The sequence below is a fragment of the Hydractinia symbiolongicarpus genome, chromosome 2 (genome assembly GCF_029227915.1).
Source record: "Hydractinia symbiolongicarpus strain clone_291-10 chromosome 2, HSymV2.1, whole genome shotgun sequence".
In the NCBI taxonomy this organism is placed as follows: domain Eukaryota; kingdom Metazoa; phylum Cnidaria; class Hydrozoa; order Anthoathecata; family Hydractiniidae; genus Hydractinia; species Hydractinia symbiolongicarpus.
Genome location: NC_079876.1, coordinates 7,392,058 through 7,407,906, shown reverse-complemented (window position 1 = coordinate 7,407,906; position 15,849 = coordinate 7,392,058).

Below are 15,849 nucleotides of genomic sequence, written 5' to 3'. Positions count from 1 at the left end.
TCTTTTCACCACTAAAACGCATGAGACTTATAGTTTTCAAAAATGTTTTCATTTTTGATGAGACGCTGAATAAAAGAAGTTTGATCGCCGGCAAACGAAAACCCGCCATTTCCCGTAAACCCCGGACTCGGCTCGTATAATCAAAAGTATACAAAGAAAGTACCCAAGGAGTAAACTCATTTCCCGAACGATTTTTTAAATTATTTTTTCACCACTAAAACGCATGAGACTTGTAGTTTTCAAAAATGTTTACATTTTTGATGAGACGAATAATGAAAGAAGTTTAATCGCCGGCAAACGAAAACCCGAGATTTCCCGTAAATCCCGGGCTTGGCCCGTATAGTCGAATGTATAGAAAGAAAGTACCCTGTGAGTAAACTCATTTCCCGAACGATTTTTTAAATTATATTTTCACCACTAAAACGCATGAGACTTGTAGCTTTCAAAAATGTTTTCATTTTTGATGAGACGCGGAATAAAAGAAGTTTAATCGCCGGCAAACGAAAACCTGCGATTTCTCGTAAATCCCGGACTCGGCCCGTATAGTCAAAAGTATACAAAGAAAGTACCCAGGGTGTAAACGCATTTCCCGAACGATTTTTTAAATTATTTTTTCACCACTAAAACGCATGAGACTTGTAGTTTTCAAAAATGTTTTCATTTTTGATGAGACGCTGAATAAAAGAAGTTTAATCGCCGGCAAACGAAAACCTGCGATTTCCCGTAAATCCCGGACTCGGCCCGTATAGTCAAAAGTATACAAAGAAAGTACCCAGGCAGTAAATTCATTTCCCAAACGATTATTTAAATTATTTCACCACTAAAGCCCATGAGACTTGTAGTTTTTAAAAATCTTTTCATTTTTGATGAGACGCTGAATAAAAGAAGTTTAATCGCCGGCAAACGAAAACCCGCGATTTCCCGTAAATCCCGGACTCGGCCCGTATAGTCAAAAGTATACAAGGAAAGCACCCAGTGAGTAAACTCATTTCCCGAACGAATTTTTAAATTATTTTTTCACCACTAAAACGCATGAGACTTGTAGTTTTCAAAAATGTTTTCATTTTTGATGAGACGCTTAATGAAAGTGGTTTATTCGCCGGCAAACGAAATCCCGCCATTTCCCGTAAACCCTGGACTCGGCCTGTTTAATCAAAAGTATACAAAGAAAGTACCCAGGGAGTAAACTCATTTCCCGAACGATTTTTTAAATTATTTTTTCACAACTAAAACGCATGAGACTTGTAGTATTCAAAAATGTTTTCATTTTTGATGAGACGCTGAATAAAAGAAGTTTAATCGCCAGCAAACAAAAACCCGCCATTTCCCGTAAATCCCGGACTCGGCCCGCATAGTCAAAAGTATACAAGGAATGTACCCAGGGAGTAAACTGATTTTCCGAACGATTTTTTAAATTATTATTTCACCACTAAAGCCCATGAGACTTGTAGTATTCAAAAGAGTTTTCATTTTTGATGAGACGCTGAATAAAAGAAGTTTAATCGCCAGCAAACGAAAACCCGCCATTTCCCGTAAACCCCGGACTCGGCCCGCATAGTCAAAAGTATACAAGGAATGTACCCAGGGAGTAAATTCATTTCCCGAACGATTTTTTAAATTATTTTTTTACCACTAAAACGCATGGGCTTGTAGTTTTCAAAAATGTTTTCATTTTTGATGAGACGCTGAATAAAAGAAGTTTAATCGCCGGCAAACGAAAACCCGCCATATCCCGTAAACCCTGGACTCGGCCTGTTTAATCAAAAGTATACAAAGAAAGTACCCAGGGAGTAAACTTATTTCCCGAACGATTTTTTAAATTATTTTTTCACAACTAAAACGCATGAGACTTGTAGTATTCAAAAATGTTTTCATTTTTGATGAGACGCTGAATAAAAGAAGTTTAATCGCCAGCAAACGAAAACCCGCCATTTCCCGTAAACCCCGGACTCGGCCCGCATAGTCAAAAGTATACAAGGAATGTACCCAGGGAGTAGACTGATTTCCCGAACGATTTTTTAAATTATTTTTTTACCACTAAAACGCATGAGACTTGTAGTTTTCAGAAATGTTTTCAATTTTGATGAGACGGTTAATGAAAGAAGTTTAATCGCCGGCAAACGAAAACCCGCGATTTCACGTAAATCCCGGGCTTGGCCCGTATAGTCGAATGTATACAAAGAAAGTACCCTGTGAGTAAACTCATTTCCCGAACGATTTTTTAAATTATATTTTCACCACTAAAACGCATGAGACTTGTAGTTTTCAAAAATGTTTTCATTTTTGATGAGACGCTGAATAAAAGAAGTTTAATCGCCGGCAAACGAAAACCTGCGATTTCCCGTAAATCCCGGACTCGGCCCGTATAGTCAAAAGTATACAAAGAAAGTACCCAGGGTGTAAACTCATTTCCCGAATGATTTTTTAAATTATTATTTCACCACTAAAGCCCATGAGACTTGTAGTTTTTAAAAATGTTTTCATTTTTGATGAGACGCTGAATAAAAGAAGTTTAAACGCCGGCAAACGAAAACCCGCGACTTCCCGTAAATCCCGGTCTCGGCCCGTATAGTCAAAAGTATACAAAGAAAGTACCCAGGGAGTAAACTGATTTCCCGAACGATTTTTTAAATTATTTTTTCATCACTAAAACGCATGAGACTTGTAGTTTTCAGAAATGTTTTCATTTTTGATGAGACGCTTAATGAAAGTGGTTTAATCGCCGGCAAACGAAAACCCGCGATTTCCCGTAAATCCCGGGCTTGGCCGGTATTGTCGAATGTATACAAAGAAAGTACCCTGTGAGTAAACTCATTTCCAAAACGATTTTTTAAATTATCTTTTCACCACTAAAACGCATGAGACTTGTAGTTTTCAAAAATGTTTTCATTTTTGATGAGACGCTGAATAAAAGAAGTTTGATCGCCGGCAAACGAAAACCCGCCATTTCCCGTAAATCCTGGACTCGGCCTGTATAGTCAAAAGTATACAAAGAAAGTACCCAAGGAGTAAACTCATTTCCCGAACGATTTTTTAAATTTAAATCCCGGACTCGGCCCGTATAGTCGAATGTATACAAAGAAAGTACCCTGTGAGTAAACTCATTTCCCGAACGATTTTTTAAATTATATTTTCACCACTAAAACGCATGAGACTTGTAGTTTTCAAAAATGTTTTCATTTTTGATGAGACGCTGAATAAAAGAAGTTTAATCGCCGGCAAACGAAAACCTGCGATTTCCCGTAAATCCCGGACTCGGCCCGTATAATCAAAAGTATACAAAGAAAGTACCCAGGGTGTAAACTCATTTCTCGAACGATTTTTTAAATTATTATTTCACCACTAAAGCCCATGAGACTTGTAGTTTTTAAAAATGTTTTCATTTTTGATGAGACGCTGAATAAAAGAAGTTTAAACGCCGGCAAACGAAAACCCGCGACTTCCCGTAAATCCCGGACTCGGCCCGTATAGTCAAAAGTATACAAAGAAAGTACCCAGGGAGTAAACTGATTTCCCGAACGATTTTTTAAATTATTTTTTCACCACTAAAACGCATGAGACTTGTAGTTTTCAGAAATGTTTTCATTTTTGATGAGACGTTTAATGAAAGTGGTTAAATCGCCGGCAAACGAAAACCCGCGATTTCCCGTAAATCCCGGGCTTGGCCGGTATTGTCGAATGTATACAAAGAAAGTACCCTGTGAGTAAACTCATTTCCAAAACGATTTTTTAAATTATCTTTTCACCACTAAAACGCATGAGACTTATAGTTTTCAAAAATGTTTTCATTTTTGATGAGACGCTGAATAAAAGAAGTTTGATCGCCGGCAAACGAAAACCCGCCATTTCCCGTAAACCCCGGACTCGGCTCGTATAATCAAAAGTATACAAAGAAAGTACCCAAGGAGTAAACTCATTTCCCGAACGATTTTTTAAATTATTTTTTCACCACTAAAACGCATGAGACTTGTAGTTTTCAAAAATGTTTACATTTTTGATGAGACGGTTAATGAAAGAAGTTTAATCGCCGGCAAACGAAAACCCGAGATTTCCCGTAAATCCCAGGCTTGGCCCGCATAGTCGAATGTATACAAAGAAAGTACCCAAGGAGTAAACTCATTTCCCGAACGATTTTTTAAATTATTTTTTCACCACTAAAACGCATGAGACTTGTAGTTTTCAAAAATGTTTACATTTTTGATGAGACGGTTAATGAAAGAAGTTTAATCGCCGGCAAACGAAAACCCGCCATTTCCCGTAAATCCTGGACTCGGCCCGTATAGTCAAAAGTATACAAAGAAAGTACCCAAGGAGTAAACTCATTTCCCGAACGATTTTTTAAATTTAAATCCCGGACTCGGCCCGTATAGTCGAATGTATACAAAGAAAGTACCCTGTGAGTAAACTCATTTCCCGAACGATTTTTTAAATTATATTTTCACCACTAAAACGCATGAGACTTGTAGTTTTCAAAAATGTTTTCATTTTTGATGAGACGCTGAATAAAAGAAGTTTAATCGCCGGCAAACGAAAACCTGCGATTTCCCGTAAATCCCGGACTCGGCCCGTATAGTCAAAAGTATACAAAGAAAGTACCCAGGGTGTAAACTCATTTCCCGAACGATTTTTTAAATTATTATTTCACCACTAAAGCCCATGAGACTTGTAGTTTTTAAAAATGTTTTCATTTTTGATGAGACGCTGAATAAAAGAAGTTTAAACGCCGGCAAACGAAAACCCGCGACTTCCCGTAAATCCCGGACTCGGCCCGTATAGTCAAAAGTATACAAAGAAAGTACCCAGGGAGTAAACTGATTTCCCGAACGATTTTTTAAATTATTTTTTCACCACTAAAACGCATGAGACTTGTAGTTTTCAGAAATGTTTTCATTTTTGATGAGACGTTTAATGAAAGTGGTTAAATCGCCGGCAAACGAAAACCCGCGATTTCCCGTAAATCCCGGGCTTGGCCGGTATTGTCGAATGTATACAAAGAAAGTACCCTGTGAGTAAACTCATTTCCAAAACGATTTTTTAAATTATCTTTTCACCACTAAAACGCATGAGACTTATAGTTTTCAAAAATGTTTTCATTTTTGATGAGACGCTGAATAAAAGAAGTTTGATCGCCGGCAAACGAAAACCCGCCATTTCCCGTAAACCCCGGACTCGGCTCGTATAATCAAAAGTATACAAAGAAAGTACCCAAGGAGTAAACTCATTTCCCGAACGATTTTTTAAATTATTTTTTCACCACTAAAACGCATGAGACTTGTAGTTTTCAAAAATGTTTACATTTTTGATGAGACGGTTAATGAAAGAAGTTTAATCGCCGGCAAACGAAAACCCGAGATTTCCCGTAAATCCCGGGCTTGGCCCGTATAGTCGAATGTATAGAAAGAAAGTACCCTGTGAGTAAACTCATTTCCCGAACGATTTTTTAAATTATATTTTCACCACTAAAACGCATGAGACTTGTAGCTTTCAAAAATGTTTTCATTTTTGATGAGACGCGGAATAAAAGAAGTTTACTCGCCGGCAAACGAAAACCTGCGATTTCTCGTAAATCCCGGACTCGGCCCGTATAGTCAAAAGTATACAAAGAAAGTACCCAGGGTGTAAACGCATTTCCCGAACGATTTTTTAAATTATTTTTTCACCACTAAAACGCATGAGACTTGTAGTTTTCAAAAATGTTTTCATTTTTGATGAGACGCTGAATAAAAGAAGTTTAATCGCCGGCAAACGAAAACCTGCGATTTCCCGTAAATCCCGGACTCGGCCCGTATAGTCAAAAGTATACAAAGAAAGTACCCAGGCAGTAAATTCATTTCCCAAACGATTATTTAAATTATTTCACCACTAAAGCCCATGAGACTTGTAGTTTTTAAAAATCTTTTCATTTTTGATGAGACGCTGAATAAAAGAAGTTTAATCGCCGGCAAACGAAAACCCGCGATTTCCCGTAAATCCCGGACTCGGCCCGTATAGTCAAAAGTATACAAGGAAAGCACCCAGTGAGTAAACTCATTTCCCGAACGAATTTTTAAATTATTTTTTCACCACTAAAACGCATGAGACTTGTAGTTTTCAAAAATGTTTTCATTTTTGATGAGACGCTTAATGAAAGTGGTTTAATCGCCGGCAAACGAAATCCCGCCATTTCCCGTAAACCCCGGACTCGGCCCGCATAGTCAAAAGTATACAAAGAATGTACCCAGGGAGTAAACTCATTTCCCGAACGATTTTTTAAATTATTTTTTCACCACTAAAACGCATGAGACTTGTAGTTTTCAAAAATGTTTTCATTTTTGATGAGACGCTGAATAAAAGAAGTTTAATCGCCGGCAAACGAAAACCTGCGATTTCCCGTAAATCCCGGACTCGGCCCGTATAGTCAAAAGTATACAAAGAAAGTACCCAGGGTGTAAACTCATTTCCCGAACGATTTTTTAAATTATTATTTCACCACTAAAGCCCGTGAGACTTGTAGTATTTAAAAATATTTTCATTTTTGATGAGACGCTGATTAAAAGAAGTTTAATCGCCGGCAAACGAAAACCTGCGATTTCCCGTAAATCCCGGACTCGGCCTGTATAGTCGAATGTATACAAAGAAAGTACCCTGTGAGTAAACTCATTTCAGAAACGATTTTTTTAATTATCTTTGCACCACTAAAACACATGAGACTTGCAGTTTTCAAAAATGTTTTCATTTTTGATGAGACGCTTAATGAAAGAGGTTTAATCGCCGGCAAACGAAAACCCGCGATTTCCCGTAAATCGCGGGCTTGGCCCGTATAGTCGAATGTATACAAAGAAATTACCCTGTGAGTAAACTCATTTCCAGAACGATTTTTTAATTTATTTTTTCACCAATAAAACGCATGAGACTTGTAGTTTTCAAAAATGTTTTCATTTTTGATGAGACGCTAAATGAAGGAGGTTTAATCGCCGGCAAACGAAAACCCGAGATTTCCCGTAAATCACGGGCTTGGCCCGTATAGTCAAAAGTATACAAAGATAGTACCCAGGGAGTAAACTCATTTCCCGAACGATTTTTTAATTTATTTTTTCACCACTAAAACGCATGAGACTTGTAGTTTTCAAAAATGTTTTCATTTTTGATGAGACGCTGAATAAAAGAAGTTTAATCGCCGGCAAACGAAAACCTGCGATTTCCCGTAAATCCCGGACTCGGCCCGTATAGTCAAAAGTATACAAAGAAAGTGCCCAGGGAGTAAACTAATTTCCCAAACGATTTTTTGAATTATTATTTCACCACTAAAGCCCATGAGACTTGTAGTTTTTAAAAATGTTTTCATTTTTGATGAGACGCTGAATAAAAGAAGTTTAATCGCCCTCAAACGAAAACCCGCGATTTCCCGTAAATTCCGGACTCGGCCCGTATAGTCCAAAGTATACAAAGAAAGTACCAAGGGAGTAAACTCAATTCCCGAACGATTTTTTAAATTAATTTTTCACCACTAAAACGCATGAGACTTGTAGTTTTCAAAAATGTTTTCATTTTTGATGAGACGCTGAATAAAAGAAGTTTAATCGCCGGCAAACGAAAACCTGCGATTTCCCGTAAATCCCGGACTCGGCCCGTATAGTCAAAAGTATACAAAGAAAGTACCCCGGGAGTAAACTCATTTCCCAAACGATTTTTTAAATTTATATTTTACCACTAAAGCCCATGAGACTTGTAATTTTTAAAAATGTTTTCATTTTTGATGAGACGCTTAATGAAAGAGGTTTAATCGCCGGCAAACGAAAACCCGCGATTTCCCGTAAATCCCGGGCTTGGCCCGTATAGTCGAATGTATACAAAGAAAGTACCCTGTGAGTAAACTCATTTCCAAAACGATTTTTTAAATTATCTTTTCACCACTAAAACGCATGAGACTTATAGTTTTCAAAAATGTTTTCATTTTTGATGAGACGCTGAATAAAAGAAGTTTGATCGCCGGCAAACGAAAACCCGCCATTTCCCGTAAACCCCGGACTCGGCTCGTATAATCAAAAGTATACAAAGAAAGTACCCAAGGAGTAAACTCATTTCCCGAACGATTTTTTAAATTATTTTTTCACCACTAAAACGCATGAGACTTGTAGTTTTCAAAAATGTTTTCATTTTTGATGAGACGCTTAATGAAAGTGGTTTAATCGCCGGCAAACGAAATCCCGCCATTTCCCGTAAACCCCGGACTCGGCCCGCATAGTCAAAAGTATACAAAGAATGTACCCAGGGAGTAAACTCATTTCCCGAACGATTTTTTAAATTATTTTTTCACCACTAAAACGCATGAGACTTGTAGTTTTCAAAAATGTTTTCATTTTTGATGAGACGCTGAATAAAAGAAGTTTAATCGCCGGCAAACGAAAACCTGCGATTTCCCGTAAATCCCGGACTCGGCCCGTATAGTCAAAAGTATACAAAGAAAGTACCCAGGGTGTAAACTCATTTCCCGAACGATTTTTTAAATTATTATTTCACCACTAAAGCCCGTGAGACTTGTAGTATTTAAAAATATTTTCATTTTTGATGAGACGCTGATTAAAAGAAGTTTAATCGCCGGCAAACGAAAACCTGCGATTTCCCGTAAATCCCGGACTCGGCCTGTATAGTCGAATGTATACAAAGAAAGTACCCTGTGAGTAAACTCATTTCCGAAACGATTTTTTTAATTATCTTTGCACCACTAAAACACATGAGACTTGCAGTTTTCAAAAATGTTTTCATTTTTGATGAGACGCTTAATGAAAGAGGTTTAATCGCCGGCAAACGAAAACCCGCGATTTCCCGTAAATCCCGGGCTTGGCCCGTATAGTCGAATGTATACAAAGAAATTACCCTGTGAGTAAACTCATTTCCAGAACGATTTTTTAATTTATTTTTTCACCAATAAAACGCATGAGACTTGTAGTTTTCAAAAATGTTTTCATTTTTGATGAGACGCTTAATGAAGGAGGTTTAATCGCCGGCAAACGAAAACCCGAGATTTCCCGTAAATCCCGGGCTTGGCCCGTATAGTCAAAAGTATACAAAGATAGTACCCAGGGAGTAAACTCATTTCCCGAACGATTTTTTAATTTATTTTTTCACCACTAAAACGCATGAGACTTGTAGTTTTCAAAAATGTTTTCATTTTTGATGAGACGCTGAATAAAAGAAGTTTAATCGCCGGCAAACGAAAACCTGCGATTTCCCGTAAATCCCGGACTCGGCCCGTATAGTCAAAAGTATACAAAGAAAGTGCCCAGGGAGTAAACTAATTTCCCAAACGATTTTTTGAATTATTATTTCACCACTAAAGCCCATGAGACTTGTAGTTTTTAAAAATGTTTTCATTTTTGATGAGACGCTGAATAAAAGAAGTTTAATCGCCCTCAAACGAAAACCCGCGATTTCCCGTAAATTCCGGACTCGGCCCGTATAGTCCAAAGTATACAAAGAAAGTACCAAGGGAGTAAACTCAATTCCCGAACGATTTTTTAAATTAATTTTTCACCACTAAAACGCATGAGACTTGTAGTTTTCAAAAATGTTTTCATTTTTGATGAGACGCTGAATAAAAGAAGTTTAATCGCCGGCAAACGAAAACCTGCGATTTCCCGTAAATCCCGGACTCGGCCCGTATAGTCAAAAGTATACAAAGAAAGTACCCCGGGAGTAAACTCATTTCCCAAACGATTTTTTAAATTTATATTTTACCACTAAAGCCCATGAGACTTGTAGTTTTTAAAAATGTTTTCATTTTTGATGAGACGCTTAATGAAAGAGGTTTAATCGCCGGCAAACGAAAACCCGCGATTTCCCGTAAATCCCGGGCTTGGCCCGTATAGTCGAATGTATACAAAGAAAGTACCCTGTGAGTAAACTCATTTCCAGAACGATTTTTTAATTTACTTTTTCACCACTAAAACGCATGAGACTTGTAGTTTTCAAAAATGTTTTCATTTTTGATGAGACGCCTAATGAAGGAGGTTTAATCGCCGGCAAACGAAAACCCGAGATTTCCCGTAAATCCCGGGCTTGGCCCGTATAGTCAAAAGTATACAAAGATAGTACCCAGGGAGTAAACTCATTTCCCGAACGATTTTTTAATTTATTTTTTCACCACTAAAACGCATGAGACTTGTAGTTTTCAAAAATGTTTTCATTTTTGATGAGACGCTGAATAAAAGAAGTTTACTCGCCGGCAAACGAAAACCTGCGATTTCCCGTAAATCCCGGACTCGGCCCGTATAGTCAAAAGTATACAAAGAAAGTGCCCAGGGAGTAAACTAATTTCCCAAACGATTTTTTGAATTATTATTTCACCACTAAAGCCCATGAGACTTGTAGTTTTTAAAAATGTTTTCATTTTTGATGAGACGCTGAATAAAAGAAGTTTAATCGCCGGCAAACGAAAACCCGCGATTTCCCGTAAAACCCGGACTCGGCCCGTATAGTCAAAAGTATACAAAGAAAGTACCCAGGGAGTAAACTCAATTCCCAAACGATTTTTTAAATTAATTTTTCACCACTAAAACGCATGAGACTTGTAGTTTTCAAAAATGTTTTCATTTTTGATGAGACGCTGAATAAAAGAAGTTTATTCGCCGGCAAACGAAAACCTGCGATTTCCCGTAAATCCCGGACTCGGCCCGTATAGTCAAAAGTATACAAAGAAAGTACCCCGGGAGTAAACTCATTTCCCAAACGATTTTTTAAATTTATATTTTACCACTAAAGCCCATGAGACTTGTAGTTTTTAAAAATGTTTTCATTTTTGATGAGACGCTTAATGAAAGAGGTTTAATCGCCGGCAAACGAAAACCCGCGATTTCCCGTAAATCCCGGGCTTGGCCCGTATAGTCGAATGTATACAAAGAAAGTACCCTGTGAGTAAACTCATTTCCAGAACGATTTTTTAATTTACTTTTTCACCACTAAAACGCATGATACTTGTAGTTTTCAAAAATGTTTTCATTTTTGATGAGACGCCTAATGAAGGAGGTTTAATCGCCGGCAAACGAAAACCCGAGATTTCCCGTAAATCCTGGGCTTGGCCCGTATAGTCAAAAGTATACAAAGATAGTACCCAGGGAGTAAACTCATTTCCCGAACGATTTTTTGAATTATTATTTCACCACTAAAGCCCATGAGACTTGTAGTGTTTAAAAATGTTTTCATTTTTGATGAGACGCTGAATAAAAGAAGTTTAATCGCCGGCAAACGAAAACCCGCGATTTCCCGTAAATCCCGGACTCGGCCCGTATAGTCAAAAGTATACAAAGAAAGTACCCAGGGAGTAAACTCAATTCCAAACGATTTTTTAAATTATTTTTTCACCACTAAAACGCATGAGACTTTTACTTTTCAGAAATGTTTTCATTTTTGATGAGACGCTTAATGAAAGTGGTTTAATCGCCGGCAAACGAAAACCCGCGATTTCCCGTAAATCTCGGGCTTGGCCGGTATAGTCGAATGTATACAAAGAAAGTACCCTGTGAGTAAACTCATTTCCAGAACGATTTTTTAATTTACTTTTTCACCACTAAAACGCATGAGACTTGTAGTTTTCAAAAATGTTTTCATTTTTGATGAGACGCCTAATGAAGGAGGTTTAATCGCCGGCAAACGAAAACCCGAGATTTCCCGTAAATCCTGGGCTTGGCCCGTATAGTCAAAAGTATACAAAGATAGTACCCAGGGAGTAAACTCATTTCCCGAACGATTTTTTGAATTATTATTTCACCACTAAAGCCCATGAGACTTGTAGTGTTTAAAAATGTTTTCATTTTTGATGAGACGCTGAATAAAAGAAGTTTAATCGCCGGCAAACGAAAACCCGCGATTTCCCGTAAATCCCGGACTCGGCCCGTATAGTCAAAAGTATACAAAGAAAGTACCCAGGGAGTAAACTCAATTCCAAACGATTTTTTAAATTATTTTTTCACCACTAAAACGCATGAGACTTTTACTTTTCAGAAATGTTTTCATTTTTGATGAGACGCTTAATGAAAGTGGTTTAATCGCCGGCAAACGAAAACCCGCGATTTCCCGTAAATCTCGGGCTTGGCCGGTATAGTCGAATGTATACAAAGAAAGTACCCTGTCAGTAAACTCATTTCCAAAACGATTTTTTAAATTATCTTTTCACCAATAAAACGCATGAGACTTGTAGTTTTCAAAAATGTTTTCATTTTTGATGAGACGCTGAATTAGAGAAGTTTAATCGCCGGCAAACGAAAACCCGGCATTTCCCGTAAACCCCGGACTCGGCCCGTATAGTCAAAAGTATACAAAAAAAGTACGCAAGGAGTAAACTCATTTCCCGAACGATTTTTTAAATTATTTTTTCACCACTAAAACGCATGAGACTTGTAGTTTTCAAAAATGTTTTCATTTTTAATGAGACGGTTAATGAAAGAAGTTTAATCGCCGGCAAACAAAAACCCGCGACTTCCCGTAAATCCTGGACTCGGCCCGTATAGTCAAAAGTATACAAAGAAAGTACCCAAGGAGTAAACTCATTTCCCGAACGATTTTTTAAATTATTTTTTCACCACTAAAACGCATGAGACTTGTAGTTTTCAAAAATGTTTTCATTTTTGATGAGACGGTTAATGAAAGAAGTTTAATCGCCGGCAAACGAAAATCAGCGATTTCCCGTAAATCCCGGGCTTGGCCCGTATAGTCGAATGTATACAAAGAAAGTACCCTGTGAGTAAACTCATTTCCCAAACGATTTTTTAAATTATTTTTTCACCACTAAAACGCATGAGACTTGTAGTTTTCAGAAATGTTGATTAGACGCTGAATAAAAGAAGTTTTTATCGCAGGCAAACGAAAACCCGCGACTTCCCGTAAATCCCGGACTCGGCACGTATAGTCAAAAGGATACAAAGAAAGTACCCACGGGGTAAACTCATTTTCCAAACGATTTTTTAAATTATTATTTCACCACTAAAGCCCATGAGACTTGTAGTATTCAAAAATGTTTTCATTTTTGATGAGACGCTGAATAAAAGAAGTTTAATCGCCAGCAAACGAAAACCCGCCATTTCCCGTAAACCCCGGACTCGGCCCGCATAGTCAAAAGTATACAAGGAATGTACCCAGGGAGTAAACTCATTTCCCGAACGATTTTTTAAATTATTTTTTTACCACTAAAACGCATGGGACTTGTAGTTTTCAAAAATGTTTTCATTTTTAATGAGACGCTGAATAAAAGAAGTTTAATCGCCGGCAAACGAAAACCCGCCATATCCCGTAAACCCTGGACTCGGCCTGTTTAATCAAAAGTATACAAAGAAAGTACCCAGGGAGTAAACTCATTTCCCGAACGATTTTTTAAATTATTTTTTCACAACTAAAACGCATGAGACTTGTAGTATTCAAAAATGTTTTCATTTTTGATGAGACGCTGAATAAAAGAAGTTTAATCGCCAGCAAACAAAAACCCGCCATTTCCCGTAAACCCCGGACTTGGCCCGCATAGTCAAAAGTATACAAGGAATGTACCCAGGGAGTAAACTGATTTTCCGAACGATTTTTTAAATTATTTTTTCACCACTAAAACGCATGAGACTTGTAGTTTTCAAAAATGTTTTCATTTTTGATGAGACGCTGAATAAAAGAAGTTTAATCGCCGGCAAACAAAAACCTGCGATTTCCCGTAAATCCCGGACTCGGCCCGTATAGTCAAAAGTATACAAAGAAAGTACCCAGGGGGTAAACTCATTTTCCGAACGATTTTTTACATTATTATTTCACCACTAAAGCCCATGAGACTTGTAGTATTCAAAAATGTTTTCATTTTTGATGAGACGCTGAATAAAAGAAGTTTAATCGCCAGCAAACGAAAACCCGCCATTTCCCGTAAACCCCGGACTCGGCCCGCATAGACAAAAGTATACAAGGAATGTACCCAGGGAGTAAACTCATTTCCCGAACGATTTTTTAAATTATTTTTTTACCACTAAAACGCATGGGACTTGTAGTTTTCAAAAATGTTTTCATTTTAGATGAGACGCTGAATAAAAGAAGTTTAATCGCCGGCAAACGAAAACCCGCCATATCCCGTAAACCCTGGACTCGGCCTGTTTAATCAAAAGTATACAAAGAAAGTACCCAGGGAGTAAACTTATTTCCCGAACCATTTTTTAAATTATTTTTTCACAACTAAAACGCATGAGACTTGTAGTATTCAAAAATGTTTTCATTTTTGATGAGACGCTGAATAAAAGAAGTTTAATCGCCAGCAAACGAAAACCCGCCATTTCCCGTAAACCCCGGACTCGGCCCGCATAGTCAAAAGTATACAAGGAATGTACCCAGGGAGTAGACTGATTTCCCGAACGATTTTTTAAATTATTTTTTTACCACTAAAACGCATGAGACTTGTAGTTTTCAGAAATGTTTTCATTTTTGATGAGACGCTTAATGAAAGTGGTTTAATCGCCTGCAAACGAAAACCCGCGATTTCCCGTAAATCCCGGGCTTGGCCGGTATTGTCGAATGTATACAAAGAAAGTACCCTGTGAGTAAACTCATTTCCAAAACGATTTTTTAAATTATCTTTTCACCACTAAAACGCATGAGACTTGTAGTTTTCAAAAATGTTTTCATTTTTGATGAGACGCTGAATAAAAGAAGTTTGATCGCCGGCAAACGAAAACCCGCCATATCCCGTAAACCCTGGACTCGGCCTGTTTAATCAAAAGTATACAAAGAAAGTACCCAAGGAGTAAACTCATTTCCCGAACGATTTTTTAAATTATTTTTTCACCACTAAAACGCATGAGACTTGTAGTTTTCAAAAATGTTTTCATTTTTGATGAGACGGTTAATGAAAGAAGTTTAATCGCCGGCAAACGAAAACCCGCGATTTCCCGTAAATCCCGGGCTTGGCCCGTATAGTCGAATGTATACAAAGAAAGTACCCTGTGAGTAAACTCATTTCCCGAACGATTTTTTAAATTATATTTTCACCACTAAAACGCATGAGAGTTGTAGTTTTCAAAAATGTTTTCATTTTTGATGAGACGGTTAATGAAAGAAGTTTAATCGCCGGCAAACGAAAATCAGCGATTTCCCGTAAATCCCGGGCTTGGCCCGTATAGTCGAATGTATACAAAGAAAGTACCCTGTGAGTAAACTCATTTCCCAAACGATTTTTTAAATTATTTTTTCACCACTAAAACGCATGAGACTTGTAGTTTTCAGAAATGTTGATGAGACGCTGAATAAAAGAAGTTTTTATCGCCGGCAAACGAAAACCCGCGACTTCCCGTAAATCCCGGACTCGGCACGTATAGTCAAAAGGATACAAAGAAAGTACCCAGGGGGTAAACTCATTTTCCAAACGATTTTTTAAATTATTATTTCACCACTAAAGCCCATGAGACTTGTAGTATTCAAAAATGTTTTCATTTTTGATGAGACGCTGAATAAAAGAAGTTTAATCGCCAGCAAACGAAAACCCGCTATTTCCCGTAAACCCTGGACTCGGCCCGCATAGTCAAAAGTATACAAGGAATGTACCCAGGGAGTAAACTCATTTCCCGAACGATTTTTTAAATTATTTTTTTACCACTAAAACGCATGGGACTTGTAGTTTTCAAAAATGTTTTCATTTTTGATGAGACGCTGAATAAAAGAAGTTTAATCGCCGGCAAACGAAAACCCGCCATATCCCGTAAACCCTGGACTCGGCCTGTTTAATCAAAAGTATACAAAGAAAGTACCCAGGGAGTAAACTCATTTCCCGAACGATTTTTTAAATTATTTTTTCACAACTAAAACGCATGAGACTTGTAGTATTCAAAAATGTTTTCATTTTTGATGAGACGCTGA